General features: G+C 41.5%; 1 protein-coding gene across 4 annotated transcripts in view; it reads right to left on the bottom strand.

Annotated features, from left to right (window-relative positions):
- The window catches only part of ARID1B (AT-rich interaction domain 1B), a 364,765-nt gene that overhangs the window by 114,226 nt on the left and 235,119 nt on the right, over positions 1–15,420 (bottom strand). The gene's annotated exons all lie outside the window — the stretch shown is intronic.

Below are 15,420 nucleotides of genomic sequence, written 5' to 3'. Positions count from 1 at the left end.
ATTTTTTTTTTATCTTCTTCTACTTGTCACTTTCAAATATCTGGAGCCTATTACTCATGTGTTGCTGAAGGCCAAATTCTAGTCACTAGCTAGCATTTCAAACTCCATGTTTATCCAGCCAATGCTGATAATGGCTACTTGGGAAACGGGAATATTATCTGGGTAATGACAAAACTCTCCCTGTAGCCAATCTAATTGGCCATTTTCTTGGAAGATACGGTTAGTTATTAATAATAGATATTTATTAAAAACAATGAGATAATGAATAAAACTGGATATCAGACAATCCCAGAAATTTGCTACAATACTTATGTGACCCAATTTCTGTGTATGATGGATTAGAATCAGGCAGGGTCTACGTATGTAGAGGTCTGGTTTAAACTGACAAATCTTGGGACCACTAATTCATGTTCTGTTTTTGAGGGGAAAGAAAGTAGAATAATCTTATCATAGTGGAATCTCTTTCCAGAGGGAGGGAAATAGAATGATCCCATAAACTGTGAAACACAGATGCAGAAAGATGGTTCCCAGCGTATAGGAGGAAAGGTTATATAAGTTATAAATTTTAGTACTTTCTTTTCTTGAATTCCTGTTTATTCCAAGACAACTGTGAGCTCTTTGATTTGGCCAACATTTTTGGAGTGCCTCTTACTTGTCAGGCACTGTTCTTGGCACGGAGGATAAAAAGGAAGCAATGATCACTGCCCTCAAGAGGCTCCGGTTGGGACCGGTTCTAAGAGGCACAGCCAACACTTTACACTACTTTATTACTTTAATTTAAAGGTCCTAGGGGTAGCCAAGTGGGGGAGGCAGCAGTGATGTGCTCAGGGCTACGCCTCTTAGGAACAAAGGATGGCCAGGGCTGCCGGCAAAGCAACACCGTAGAGGTGACTGCAAAGGGGCCTCGTGGGCAAGCCCAGGTCACGCAGAGACTGATACAGGGGCCATTCTGAGAGGGCAGGATGTCTATCGACTGTGGCAACACAGAGACAAAGGAAGACGTTCTGGATCATATCCTCATGTATTTTTAAAATGTTATTAATTTACTTATTTTTGGCTGCGATGGGTCTTTGTTGCTGTGCGTGGGCTTTCTCTAGTTGTGGCGAGCAGGGCCTACTCTTCTGTGGTGCGTGGGCTTCTCTTGCTGCGGAGCACGGGCTCTAGGCGCGCGGGCTTCAGCAGCTGTGGTGCACGGAGTTAGTTGCTCCACGGCATGTGGGATCTTCCCGGACCAGGGCTCGAACCCGTGTCCCCTGCATTAGCAGGCGGATTCTTAACCACTGCACCACCAGGGAAGCCCTCCTCATGTACTTTTTAATCTTTCTTTTATTTAAGATTTTAAGTAAATGTTCAGATATGCTTTGGAAATGTATCTTTTTCACGAATAGACTTTTTTTTTTTTTTTTTTTTTTTTTTTTTTTTTTTTTTATCTTCTTCTACTTGTCACTTTCAAATATCTGGAGCCTATTACTCATGTGTTGCTGAAGGCCAAATTCTAGTCACTAGCTAGCATTTCAAACTCCATGTTTATCCAGCCAATGCTGATAATGGCTACTTGGGAAACGGGAATATTATCTGGGTAATGACAAAACTCTCCCTGTAGCCAATCTAATTGGCCATTTTCTTGGAAGATACGGTTAGTTATTAATAATAGATATTTATTAAAAACAATGAGATAATGAATAAAACTGGATATCAGACAATCCCAGAAATTTGCTACAATACTTATGTGACCCAATTTCTGTGTATGATGGATTAGAATCAGGCAGGGTCTACGTATGTAGAGGTCTGGTTTAAACTGACAAATCTTGGGACCACTAATTCATGTTCTGTTTTTGAGGGGAAAGAAAGTAGAATAATCTTATCATAGTGGAATCTCTTTCCAGAGGGAGGGAAATAGAATGATCCCATAAACTGTGAAACACAGATGCAGAAAGATGGTTCCCAGCGTATAGGAGGAAAGGTTATATAAGTTATAAATTTTAGTACTTTCTTTTCTTGAATTCCTGTTTATTCCAAGACAACTGTGAGCTCTTTGATTTGGCCAACATTTTTGGAGTGCCTCTTACTTGTCAGGCACTGTTCTTGGCACGGAGGATAAAAAGGAAGCAATGATCACTGCCCTCAAGAGGCTCCGGGGCTATTTGGAGGACCCTAGACAGTAGGACAGACAGTAGGACTCTCTTTGGCATGGAGGGATAGGTAGGACTTTGCAAAGGGAAAGACAATGAAGTTGGGTCTTGAAGGATAAGTAGGAGTTTGCCAGCTGGTAAGGGGCAGGATGCATATTCCAGGCAAAAGGATTTCAATTCTAGGAACAAAGATCTGACACAAAATCACTCTTAGTAGAATTGAAACAGGGACTAACCTAGTTCCCTCTGTCCACTTCCAGTAAAAAGCAATGATGCAACATAAAAAAAGTATGCACTCGGGTTCAGCTCTCTAAAAATACATGTTTCGCCGTTTTATTTTTTTTACAATACGCGGGCCTCTCACTGTTGTGGCCTCTCCCGTTGCGGAGCACAGACTCCAGACGCGCAGGCTCAGCGGCCGTGGCTCACGGGGCCTAGCCGCTATGCGGCATGTGGGATCCTCCCGGACCGGGGCACAAACCCGTGTCCCCTGCATCGGCAGGCGGACTCTCAACCACTGCGCCACCAGGGAAGCCCTTGCCTTTTTTTCAAGTAGAATTTAAATGACATGATTCTTGGATTTTGTGTGAAACAGAATTAGGAGAACAACTGTGAAAATAAGGGATTCTATTACTAACGGAATTAGGCCTGAGAATATAACAATTATTTTATCACAATAATTTTTTCCCATGACATTACAATTTCAACTGAATCAGACCCTAGTTACAGAAAGAAAAAAAAAAAAGCAATACGCAGCCCTCAAAAAATGAGGTATTTATCCCTAAGCTTTTCTATGACCAATACATACATGATCATAACTGGGAATACTAGCTTCCTTTTAAAACATGCCTTTGGAACACTTCTAGGGAAGTGTTAGGCTGTAATGGACACAGTTGGTCTCTTCCACATTCCAGAAACTCTTTCTTTGCATTGCTTCTAGAGCACCACACTCTCCCTATTTTCCAGTTCTGCCACTGGCTGTTCCTTTTCCTATTCATGGTCTCTACATTTTGGAGTGCCCTAGGATTCAGTCCTCAGAATTCTTCTCTCGGTATTTCTCAAACCTTGGCTGCACGTAATAATCACCCGGAGAGCTTTAAAAAAAGTACATGGAGTATTCCAGTTAGAACAATTAAGTTGGCATCTCTGGGGTCTGGCCTACCACCAGCCTCTCCCAGGATGTCCTGTATAGCCAGAGTTGAGAACCACTGACCTTTACTCATTCAAAGAGTCAGCAGTTCCCAGACCGCAACTTCAGCTTCAGTTAGGAACGTGTTGGAAACGCCAATTCTCCAGGTCCACCCCAAACCTACTGACTCAGAAACTCGGTGTGGGGTCCGGTCATCTGTGCTTACACAAGCCCTCCAGGTGACTGTGATGTAGGCCAGGTGTCCTAGGTGATCTCATCTAGAATTCTAATGACTCACAAACTGTTTTCTCCAGCCTAGATCTCTACTCTGAATCCAGAGTCTTCGTATAACCAGCTGCCTATTCAAAATCTCCCTTCGGATGCCTAACAGGCGTGTCAAATGTAACATCTTCAAAATCAAACTCTAGATTCCCCCTACAAACACCTGTTCCTTCCTTTGTCTTCCACCATACAGAACCACCATTTACCAATCTCTTGGGCCAAAATCCTTCTGCCCCCGCTACTGCTACCCACACATCCAGCCATGAACAAGCTTCCCCTAGGCTACTGCAGTGCTCTCCTTACCAGTCTAGCGGCTTCTACCCGTCCGTCCCCTCTACAGGTCACTCAGCAGCCACAATGATCCTTCTAGTCTAGCAGCTTCTACCCGTCCCCTCTACAGGTCACTCAGCAGCCACAATGATCCTTCTACAGCCTGCAATGGATCACGCCATCCTCTCTGCCTTCTCTACCATCACACTTAAATTCCTAAATTCCAATCATAACCTACAAAGCCCGATATAAGCCGGTCCTGGGTCACTCTCTAATCTAACTGCCTACCTTTCTGTGTCCCCTGCCCAGCACACCAAACACATTACTGACTCAGGGCCTCTGTACTTGCTCTTTGCTCTGCCTGGATACCTCACTCCCAGATATTCACATGGCTTGCTTTTCACCTTCATTCACTGAGCCTCTTGTTCGAATATTAATTTCTTTTTTAAAAAATTATTTATTTATTTTTGGCTGCCGTGGATCTTCGTTGCTGCGCACAGGCTTTCTCTAGTTGCGGGAGCAGGGGCTACTCTTCATTGCGGTGCACGGGCTTCTCATTGCGGTGGCTTCTCTTGTTGTGGAGCACAGGCTCTAGGCACAAGGGCTTCAGTAGTTGTGGCTCACAGGCTCTAGAGTGCAGGCTCAGTAGTTGTGGCACACGGGCTTAGTTACTCCGTGGCATGTGGGATCTTCCCTGATCAGGGCTTGAAAACATGTCCCTTGCATTGGCAGGTGGATTCTTAACCACTGCGCCACCAGGGAAGCCCTCAAATATTAATTTCTTAGAGATACATTCCCTAATTATTGTCATCTAAAGAAGCAATCTGATTTTCCCCCCTAACAATAAGCTATATATTGGATTGGCCAAAAAGTGCCTTCGGTTTTTAAGTAAAAATGAAGGACACATTTTTCATTTTCACCAAGAACTGTACTGAACAAAGTATTCACTGTTTCGTTCCACTACCTTCTGCCACTTTTCAGGCAACTTCACAATTCCATCTTCCCCAAACTTTTTATCTTTTTGAGCAAAGAACTCTTCCAGGTGCCTTTTACAGTCTTCCAGGGTATGGAAATTTTTTCTATTAAGAGAATTTTGTAAAGACCGAAATAAATGGAAATCTGTAGGTACAACGTCTGGTGAATGTGGCGGAGGAATCAGAACTTCCCAGCCAAGCTGTAACAGTTGTTGTCTGGTCATCACAGAAACATGTGGTCTTGCGTTGTCCTGATGGAAGATTATGCATTTTCTGTTGACTAATTCTGGACGCTTTTCATCACGTGCTGCTTTCAGTTGGTCTAACTGGGAGCAGTACTTGTTGGAATTAAACGTTTGGTTTTCCGGAAGGAGCTCATAATAGAGGACTCCCTTCCAATCCCACCATATACACAACATCAACTTCTCTGGATGAAGACTGGCCTTTGGTGTGGTTGGTGGTGGTTCACGTCACCTGCCCCACGATCTTTTCTGTTCCACATTATTGTACAGTATCCACTTTTCATCGCCTGTCACAATTTGTTTTAAAAACGGAACGTTTTCATTACGATATCCTTTGCTCTTTGTAAGACCCTACGCCAGAGAGAATTATGTCCCAACCTCTGACAAAAAACCCCATGCCTAAATCCCCAGGATGATTGTGAATACACTACCTTACGTGACGAAGGGAACTGTGCAGTTCCTAAATTAGGTTAACAATCAACAGATCTTAAAATAGGCAGATTATCCTGAATTTCTGCATAGACAAAGTGTAGTCACATGAGCCCTTAAAAGCTGAAGAGCAAGGCAGAGGGAAAATCAGAGAAATCTGAAGAGTGAGAACGATTTAATGTTGCTGGCTAGCAGATGGCTGGGGCCACGTGTCAAGGAAACAGGGACCTCAGTCCTACAACCACAAGAAACTGAATTCTGACAACCTTAGTGAACTTAGAAGCAGATTCTTCCCCAGAGCTTCTGGAAAGCTACACAGCCCTGTCAACACTTTGATGTTGTAAGACCCTCAGCGGAGAATCCAACCACACAGTGCCAGACTTACAACCTACAGATCTGTGAGATAATAAATGGGTGACGTTTCAAGTCAAAAAAAAAAAAAAGGAATGTTTTCATTACATTTAAGCAGAGAATCGCATGCTGAAATACAGTCAAGAGGTTTTTTTTTTTGCTTAACTTACACTTAACCCAAACATCAAAGCAATGAACATAACCAAGCTAGTGCAAATGGTTTTCAACGCTTCATTTGTATATTTTGAGTATGCCGGCTATCTCCTGCGTGGTATAGCGTTGATTGTTCTCAATTGATGTCTCAATTTGATCGCTATCAACTTCAACTTGTCTACCCGACAGTGGAGCATCGTCCAGCGAGAAATCTCCAGCACGAAACTTTGCAAACCGCTTTTGACGTGTTCGATCAGTCACAGCATCTTCTCCATACGCTGCACAAATCTTTTTTTGCGTTTCAGTTGCATTTTTACCTTTCTTGAAATAATAAAGCATAATATGCCCGAAATGTTGCTTTTTTCTTCCAACTTCAATATTAAAATGCCTACACAAAAATTCACCCATTTTGATAAGTCTTTTTATAAATTCACGCTGATATGACAGCTGTCACATACAATCTAACAAAACTGCTTCGAATGAAGTTAAAGACAATTGAGTGCTACTACAGCCATCTTACAGAAAAAAACGAACGAACCTTTTGGCCAACCCAATACTGTTTTGTGTATTTCCTGTCTTTCTCATTAGAACTTAAGTTTCATGAGGACAGGTCCCTTTGTCATTTATATTCAGTGTATTTTCTCCAGTTCTAGAAACATGCCCACAGCATAGGATGCATTCAGCACTTTGCTGAATTAATGAATGAAAGAAGAAAATGAGCAGCTGGGCTAATGGGCTTTCCTCAGGAGATCACCTGATTACCCAGTAGTGAAAGCGCAACATGCTACTTGAAAAAAAAAAAAAATTCGATGAATTAATCCATTTGGCATCCTCGGCACGGCCACATTCTTGGCATTCAGCTATACACATTTACTGTAGTTTCCAAGTACAGACTCCTATGTCACTTTCTGTTTGGAAGGGAGAGTATCAACATTAACAATCCCTGGTTATATCATTTATAAACAAGCAGATGTGGATTATTAAAGATTAATGCACTTTAGGATTGGTGTCAGCATTCTGTTTGTCTCTTGCCGAAACCAATTCTGTTCTTCATTAGTCAATACCAACCTGTATCACCCTGTTATGGAAGAGAAATCAAAGGCGCAAGTGTGTGAGCTGAGAATAAGTGATGAAACTGATTAGCAGGAGACATAACGGCTATAATCAATCAACACATCATAATAATCCTGGCTCCAGGATTACCAGAAAATAGGTAAACAGGCATGACACTCCTTGTAAAGTGGTTTTGTTCCTTTCACAACTACTATTTCTTCCCTTTAGAAAATACAGTAACACATCAAAAGTTTGTGGAATCAACTTTACGAACATCTTGACTGTGAGAACTATTTGCTTTATCACCGTTTTCCAAAATGTAGCTAAATGACTTTTGAAACTTTTACTTCTAGGCTAAAATTAGTCCCTAAAAGCTTTTGTGCCCGTTCCTTCCGATTCCTCATTCCCAGTGAAGACAGAAAATACAGCAGTTCGATGCCAATAGCGTTCCAACAGCGGCAGCGCAATGCTGGTTCAAGAAGCAACAGGGCTTCCCTGGTGGCGCAGTGGTTGAGAGTCCGCCTGCCGATGCAGGGGACACGGGTTCGTGCCGCGGTCCGGGAAGATCCCACATGCCACGGAGCGGCTGGGCCCGTGAGCCATGGCCGCTGAGCCTGCGCGTCCGGAGCCTGTGCTCCGCAACGGGAGAGGCCACAGCAGTGAGAGGCCCGTGTAGCGCAAAAAAAAAAAACAAAAAAAAAAACAATACTTAGTTAAGCACAAGTCGAGAACAGTGACAGTCCATTTAGCTCAAGAAATGAAAACAAACAGTAAACAAGGTGTCTGAAGTGCTTCTTCAGTGAATAACGTAAAAAAAGAAATCGTGGAGAAGTGGGAGTGGACTGCTGGATCCAGCACGTCAGCACATTCGTTACTGCGGATCTTACAGAGCAGGATGAGGCACAAAATATGACCTTGATGACACAGGCTTTCCTACATTTTCATATGCAGAAGATCAAAGAAAGGGAATGGAAAATGAGAGGACAGTTTAAACTGAACTGCCTGACTTAATTTTAACTAAGAGGGGGAGCAAAACCAAGTGGGACTGTGTATTTTGAGAAAATCCCCGTGCTCTCATTTCTGAATGTGAGAGGAGGATAAAAGGCTTACTTTGAAATTTGTTGGGATGGAAGAACTGGAACGATTTCTACTTTTGGAAAAGAAGGAGCCATACTCATTCCCCAGTTTATCAGGATACCTGCCTTGGGTCAGGAGGGACCTCTAAAGGGCAGGGTAGCTAAGAATCCTGGAGCAGCTGCTGCAAATGCAAGGGTCTGGCTGCAGGTCAGCAGTGGGGAACCTGCCCTTTAGAAACAGCAGGAGACCAAGGTACAGCCAGGATCCTGGCTGAATTTTAAATTAGTATCTTAAAGGGGGAGGCTCTAATAACCAGTAACCAAGCCACAGAGAGCTGCAATGGCATCTCTCTAAAAGACAAAATATATTGTTGCTTTTTTTAAGTATTGCTCAGCATCATTTGGAAAGGATCTGAAATTACTGCTTTGTACAACACACAAATATTTTACTTTGTAAGGGAAAAAAAATACTGGCTGAAGTTCTCTTTGGTTTGTAGAAGTGCTGAATCGATGTTTTCTGGGCTGCCACAGATTAAAACCACGAATATATCAATGGCATTTTGTGTTTAAGAATTTTTTTTTTTCCTGCACAGCCTGCCAATAAGCAGCATGCATCTTCCTTGCAACAAGCTGTTGCAGGATTTCTACTTCGAGTGAAGCCAAAAAAGAACACTTGATAGATGTTTCAAAATAAGATTACCAGGTAGGGTGACTGTGCAGACTTTCAATAAAAAATTTTAGAGATTCTACTGCTATCATGAAAGGAAACTGGTTTAGAACCCCTTACATACAGAAATTAGCTCATAATTTGACCCTGAGTTTTATTAAGCCAGGATAAATTAAAAAGTGAAAATTTTACTTATTTAGGATGGGTTGGGCTTGAGCCCTAAGAGTTCTAAAAATCCCAGGGGAATGGATTAAAAAAGAGAGAGACACTGATTTACACCCTCCGGTGTTCATTTTTTAGGTACTAATCTTGACAAATTAGACCAGGAACTATCATTTCCTCTCACTAAAATCCTTCCTGTTCACTCCAGCCTATGACTAACTCCTAACTGCGATTCATTTTTCTCTTTCCCATTATAGCATCCTTCCAGAATTTGCTTGTCTGAATGTCAAATTAAGCAAGAAAATTAGCTCTTTTGACCAGAATATCTTCCTGTTTGTATCTGCAGCTATACCAGCTCCTACAGAAATCTACTTAGCTCTCACTTTCAAAGCAGAGGGTAAACCAGGTGAGCACTTATACAGGAGAACTCTAAATAAACCACAACGCTGTCCGAAGAGTTATTTTCCATATTTAATCTAATATGTGCTACCTTTTTTGGAATTCATCCCTTTAGTGTCTAAGATTTTCCTGAGGGGCACAAATTCATTATGGTTAGTTGGCACGCTGGATGCATCGCTCACCATCTGGGAACTGACATGATAAAGCTTCAGAGAATCAGGCTTAACCATAAAGTAACTGGTGCTTTATGAAAGTGGAAGGGCTATCTCTGGCAAAGCCATTTCTGCAGGCTCTTAAAACCTGTGGTCCTTTTCAAAGGACATCAACTTATTTGCCAGGTATGAGTCTATGTAAGTAAAGAGGGACAGAGCAGCTCCACCTGGGGAGGCACACGGGCAGAGATGCTCATGGGGGAGGCTCCAGCTGGCTGGAGAGGGAGGGAAAGGAGAGCTTCCGGGGGCGGGAGGCATGAATGGAAAAAGACTGGAGCAAGGAGGGCAGCTCTTAAAAGACTGATGAAAGACCACTCTCCCCTTGCCCTTCTTCTTCCTTTACATCTCTCAGCTCTTAGAACACCCTGACCCACGGCCTCGTGCTCTCCTTTGGCCAGCAGTCAATCTGGGGAGGCGCAAGGCGGGGGGAGGTGAGACACCTCCAACAGCAAAGCACGTAAAACTTAAAAGGAGGGAGTTTTACTCCCATATGTGATGAAACTTTATTTTATTTCTGTCTATGACAGCTAGGAAAATGTTGACTTTGATTGGTCTTCTCATAATAAACACCTAATACTATGCCAGAAAAAGAATGGTTGGAAAGAAATGTCTCCTCATCACGACACTACTGGGAACACCTAATTTTCTATCTGGGGTCCTAGTCTACAATAATCAATAGCCCTTCGGCTGTCAGATGAAAGTGACTTAGCTCCGCCTAAAACTGGACTTGGCACAAATGCCAAATGCTAAAAAACAGAGTGGGGAAAAATCTATTCAGGAATTTACAGGTTCTATCCTTACTTAGATCTTTGATAATAAAACCGATGGACTAACCGCAACAGTCTGAACATTTAAAGTTTTTATAAACAAAACTGTTTATTAGGCTATGAACAGTTAATATCCGCCTGCCTATCAGCATCCCCCACCGGATGTTCACCTTTCTGAATATTTAAACACTGTTGCTGCTTAGAGCACGTGGAGGAAAAAGCTGACAAAAGCCTTCGGCCAATAAAATAAAAATAAAAACCGTTCAGCTTATTTACATTTTTGCTTTGTTAGTAAACTGCAGTGGTTGGTTCTGGAGGCAAGACAAGTGAAATTAACATCCACTAAATCTTTTGGCAACAGCAATGCATTCTGCCGTTGTGCTGTGTCAGCCTCCACTATGTGTTAGGACGAATCAGGCCCAGTGTAAGACCTACACAATACATTCAAGACCCAATAGTTTATTCTCCTTAAATCAAGGTCAACAACTCTCGGCTGTAACCCAGGAAGCAATGCAATGGGATCGTTTATTAGAAGGGAAACAAAATGTTTAATGTCATACATTTTGGAATCAACTGCGCCCTACGTGAGATTTGCTTTATTTAAATGTGTACATACATACCCACTAACAATTAGAAAGATGGGGATATTTCATTTCTGTTTCTAAATATAAATATATCAAGAGGAGAGGGAAATGAAACATTAAGTAAAAACCCGGAAAATGTACAATGGCACTGAACGTACAACGTAGACATTTCTGTTCTCAAATGCTTGTTTAGATTAAACAACCAGGCTGAATCCTTTCCCTTCTAACCATAGACAGCTGCAATGCTGGAGCCCAGTAATGTGCAAACAAAGGGAGAGAATCCATGTGGCTACTTACCACAGAAAATCTCCATCCTGCTTTTCAAAAGAACGCAGGAAGGAAAAGCCCCACTGAGTTAGGGAGGGATGTACCAGGGCTGATGTGCCGGTGTATCACAGTAGTTGTTCCCATGGCACGCACAATGTTTGTGAGGCAGCATGATAGGAGGGCAAATTTGCAGTGGGTGGAGAAAAGGTTTAACAGGCAAGAAACAGATTCAGCCGTTTGGGATGCTTTAGTGGGCTTTTGTTCATCTACCTCTGGGATACTTCTCATTAGCTGTCAATTTTATTTACCAGAGTAGAGATGGAGAAAGACGGTTGCACTTTTTCAAAAAACCCTGGGAAAGCAACACCAGGAAGAGGCCGCACAACATTTTGGCTTTGCCTCACCCCAGCTGTCAGCTACACAACAGCTGCTCATTTTAACAGCGCCTTGCTGGAGAGACAACGAGCGAACCAGCCAATCTGTGTGACGCATGGAGAGGCACTAGCAAGATATAACAGGAGTTAATGGGAGAGAAGTAAGGGCAGGAAAAACAAGTCAGTGCTGGGAATGAGAGGAAGGAAGGGGGAGAAAAGAAAGCAAAAGGCTACAGACAGAAAAATAAAGGGAAATTCCAAACAGATGTTCCCCCAAAAAAGCAGTCTGAGTATCATGCCCTGGGTGAGAAACCATGTAATCTTTACCGGACATTTGTATTTCATTGGTTCAGACTCAGAAGCAAACGTAGGTAGATCGGAAATGATCTCAGACTCTAAGGTACAGACCGACGAAATTTAACATAAGGGCTAGAGATGGGAAAAGGAAGAGGTGAGACTACTCAATCAGCCTAAGGGCTCCTTTATTCTCTAAGGAAGGGTGTCTGCATTTAGTTAAATAACAACCCCCCAAATAATCAACGCTACGATCGTCTCTAAAGTGCGGTTTCATTATTTATGACAAAGTTCACAAAAATGTATCTAAAAGAACTTTTTAAAAGAAGGGCATATAGGCTAAACGGAGGGAAAGAGAAGACCAAAATGTTTTTCAATAAAACCTGCATGATTTTTAACAAATCCCCGTAAAATAACACCACATAAAATGTTTGATGAGCGTCTACCAAAAATGTATGTTTGAGTGTCCCTGAGCTTAGCTGGGGAACAGAGTAGAGAAACAGGTGGTATCTGTACTCAAGCCACGAGGATGACTACCAAGAGGTCCAGGACAAGAGTGCTGATAGCTCTGCGGCTCCGCTGTATGAATTACAAAGGGTGCCCCTTCCCCCAGGAGAGCAGCCGGCACTTCACTGCCATTTACTCCCCCGGCCCATATCCCTGGTCCAGTGAGCAATCTGCTCAAGTGCATGTGGCAGCCCTGGCTGGGAACACGGAGCGGGTGGGACTCATGTCGCCTCAATACATGCAGAAAGTGTGAGAAATAACCCAGGATTCTGAACTGCAGCTATTGGTAAATTTTATGCTACACTGCCTGCCTATCGCCTCACGCAGAAGTCTACCTGCCTACGATCTGAGCGAAGCAGGGGTCTCAACGCTTGTCTTCTGTCCCTTCTTAACCTTCTCAGACCCAGCCTCCCAGAAGAGCGACCGCTGACCTATCTGTTTTTTTCAGGTCAGGAGAAAAATGGTTTCAACTTTGCGAAAATACATCGCGCTTCCATGGCTAGTTCTAGCGGTCCTATCGAATGACCTCAGTACACACAGCAAATCATCACTGGAAACTCTATATATGTGTCTTCTGAATGGCACAAGAACACTACTGGATTAACAATCAGAAGACCTGTAGCCAAAACCACCTGTGCTGTTCCGGACAGTAATGATCATGGACAAGTCTCTACATCTCAGTGTGAATAATAGCAATAACCGAAATCACAACGATCGTTACCGTGCACCGAATGCTTACCATGTGCCTGCTTTCTATGTATTAACGCATTTAATCTTTACAGTAATCCTATGAGATGTGGTTATTATCTTTACAGATGCAGAAACTGAGGCATAAGGAGGCTTAGAGGCTTGTCCAAGGTTACACAGCTGGTAAGTGGCAATAAAACGACGAGGTGGGATCAGATGATTAGGAAAGTCCATCCAGCTCAAATGTTATTTGTCATTCCACACCTGGGAGAAAGGTGAATAAATGCCAAAACTGCTCACCAGATTTTCTAAGAGTTTATTCCCCTTAGAGTAACACTGACATTAAAGAAATGTTCTATTTGCCACGTTTTATATAACTCTATTACTCTACAGCTTTACAGTCAGCAAAGATAATTCTGGATTTATCTGAATAGCGTGCCTCTGAACACAAGTGGAATTTTTACTATGTAATTTTATCCCTGTACTAAATTTCACTGAATAGTTTTGTCAAGCATCGTGTAGGGTAATATAGGCTGCAATATGATGAAATGAAACGTAGGCCCTGGCCCTGGGCAGTCAGAATTTCTGACACACGTTTACAAAACAAACTATTAGCCTTAAACATCATTTCCAAGAAAGCTGAAAGCTTTCTATTAAAAACTCACTTCCCCAGGAAGTCAGCAGAGAAAAATCACATTCAGGTCCTCCCCTGAAGGTACTGTGAAGGACAGGCCTCATTTGTGACAGGGCTAATAGAGGTCAGCAGAATCGTAATTCACTGACCAACCTTACCCTGTGCAAGACACAACTAAGTACTAGACTCTCAGACCAGTTACATCTACCTCTAATGTGACATCACGTACCCAAATTGAGCTCTTCTGTTGGGTTTTGTGTGTTCTATACAGCACCAAAATCCAAACAGTGAAATAAAAGTTTCAAAATCCCCATCTGGAATGATAAGTATATGTACGAAAATCATCAGATGGTGAACTACCCATGCTAGGAATTTTAAATGGAAAACTAAAATATCTTGATGCCTCAGAAAAGTTTTCATTTAAGTTATTAAGAAAAGTCCTTTGGATGCAATTCAGAAAAATGGAGTGGGCTCTTTGACAAACTTAGTATTTTACATAGAACTTTCCAGTGTTTAGGTAGGTGATACCTCAAAAACCATCTCAATACCAAAAATTGCCTAAGGAATTCTGAAATACATAGTAGTCATAGCTTTAAAAATATTAAAAGCAGGTAAATCCAGGTTTTATTACAATCATTATGAGGACAAATATTTTTGAAAGAAAGGTAACATCAAGATGTCATCAATAAAATGTATCAAAATTATAGGTAGTTTAAAATACGGATCCTAGGCACATAACATTTAGTCAAAAAAGCTAAGTGGAGAAGGCCACATATTGTATTACTGGGGTGACCATACTTCATGATTTGCCCAGAATCTTCCTGGTTTATACCTGTTCTACTTCAATTATTAATAGCAACCCTTAAAAGCTCAAAGGTGTCTCAGCTTGGTTGATAAATTATATAGTCACTTTAATATGATACATTTCTATAAAGCTCAAAACTAAATAAAACTAACAATACGTACTCTATGAATGTTCGTAATAAAATTCTTTAAAAACTCCAAATAATCCAAAAAGAATGATTTAAAATACATTCAGAGAATATCTGAGGCTGGGGAGAGTTATAGGGCTGAAGAAAAGGAAGGAACACACAGGTAGAAACAACACTGGCAATACTCCAATTCTTAAATTGGATCGTGAGTCATGAGTACTCATTTGAGTTACGTTTCATAATTAGCATTTTTCATATGTTCGTACATATGTTTATACACATACAACATGTATTTAAAATATAAAAGGAGCAAAATAGTAAAAAGGGTTAAAACTGCCACCCATGTTTTTAAGATAATAGAACAAACTATCAGGAAATTTATCAGCAATTCAATATCCATTCTGATAGATTAGTAAAAAGTACTTTTCTAGCAGCCACCTGCATCACGCTAGCAAAATTTACACAGAAAAAAAATTACACCTACTTTGCAGATAAAGGAAAGCTAGTTGCTTGGTGGGTTTGAATGAATGATGTTTGATATAAGAAAGACAGCTGGGATAGGATGAGGCAACTGACAAATAAGTAAACAAATACATAACCCTAAGCACATAATAAAGGAAGCAAAAGATACAGAAGTAGTATGACTACTGAAATAGCTGAATGCAAGAGGTTAATTGGAACATGCACTTCTTATATAAAAATTAGAAGGCAAGAATTTGTATAAATAACAAGGCCTTGAATGTGTGCTGGCAAATTAAGACAAGAAGTATAAACACTAAAAATATTTTAGAAAATAACTGCCATGGTACAAATTAAATAGAACCCTAAAAACTAAGGCTAGTA

The sequence above is a fragment of the Neophocaena asiaeorientalis genome, unplaced genomic scaffold (genome assembly GCF_003031525.2).
Source record: "Neophocaena asiaeorientalis asiaeorientalis breed wild unplaced genomic scaffold, Neophocaena_asiaeorientalis_V1.1 scaffold123, whole genome shotgun sequence".
Classification (NCBI taxonomy): Eukaryota; Metazoa; Chordata; class Mammalia; order Artiodactyla; family Phocoenidae; genus Neophocaena; species Neophocaena asiaeorientalis.
The sequence above is the reverse complement of the archived record's forward strand: the minus strand, read 5'-3'. Positions and strand labels throughout refer to the sequence as shown.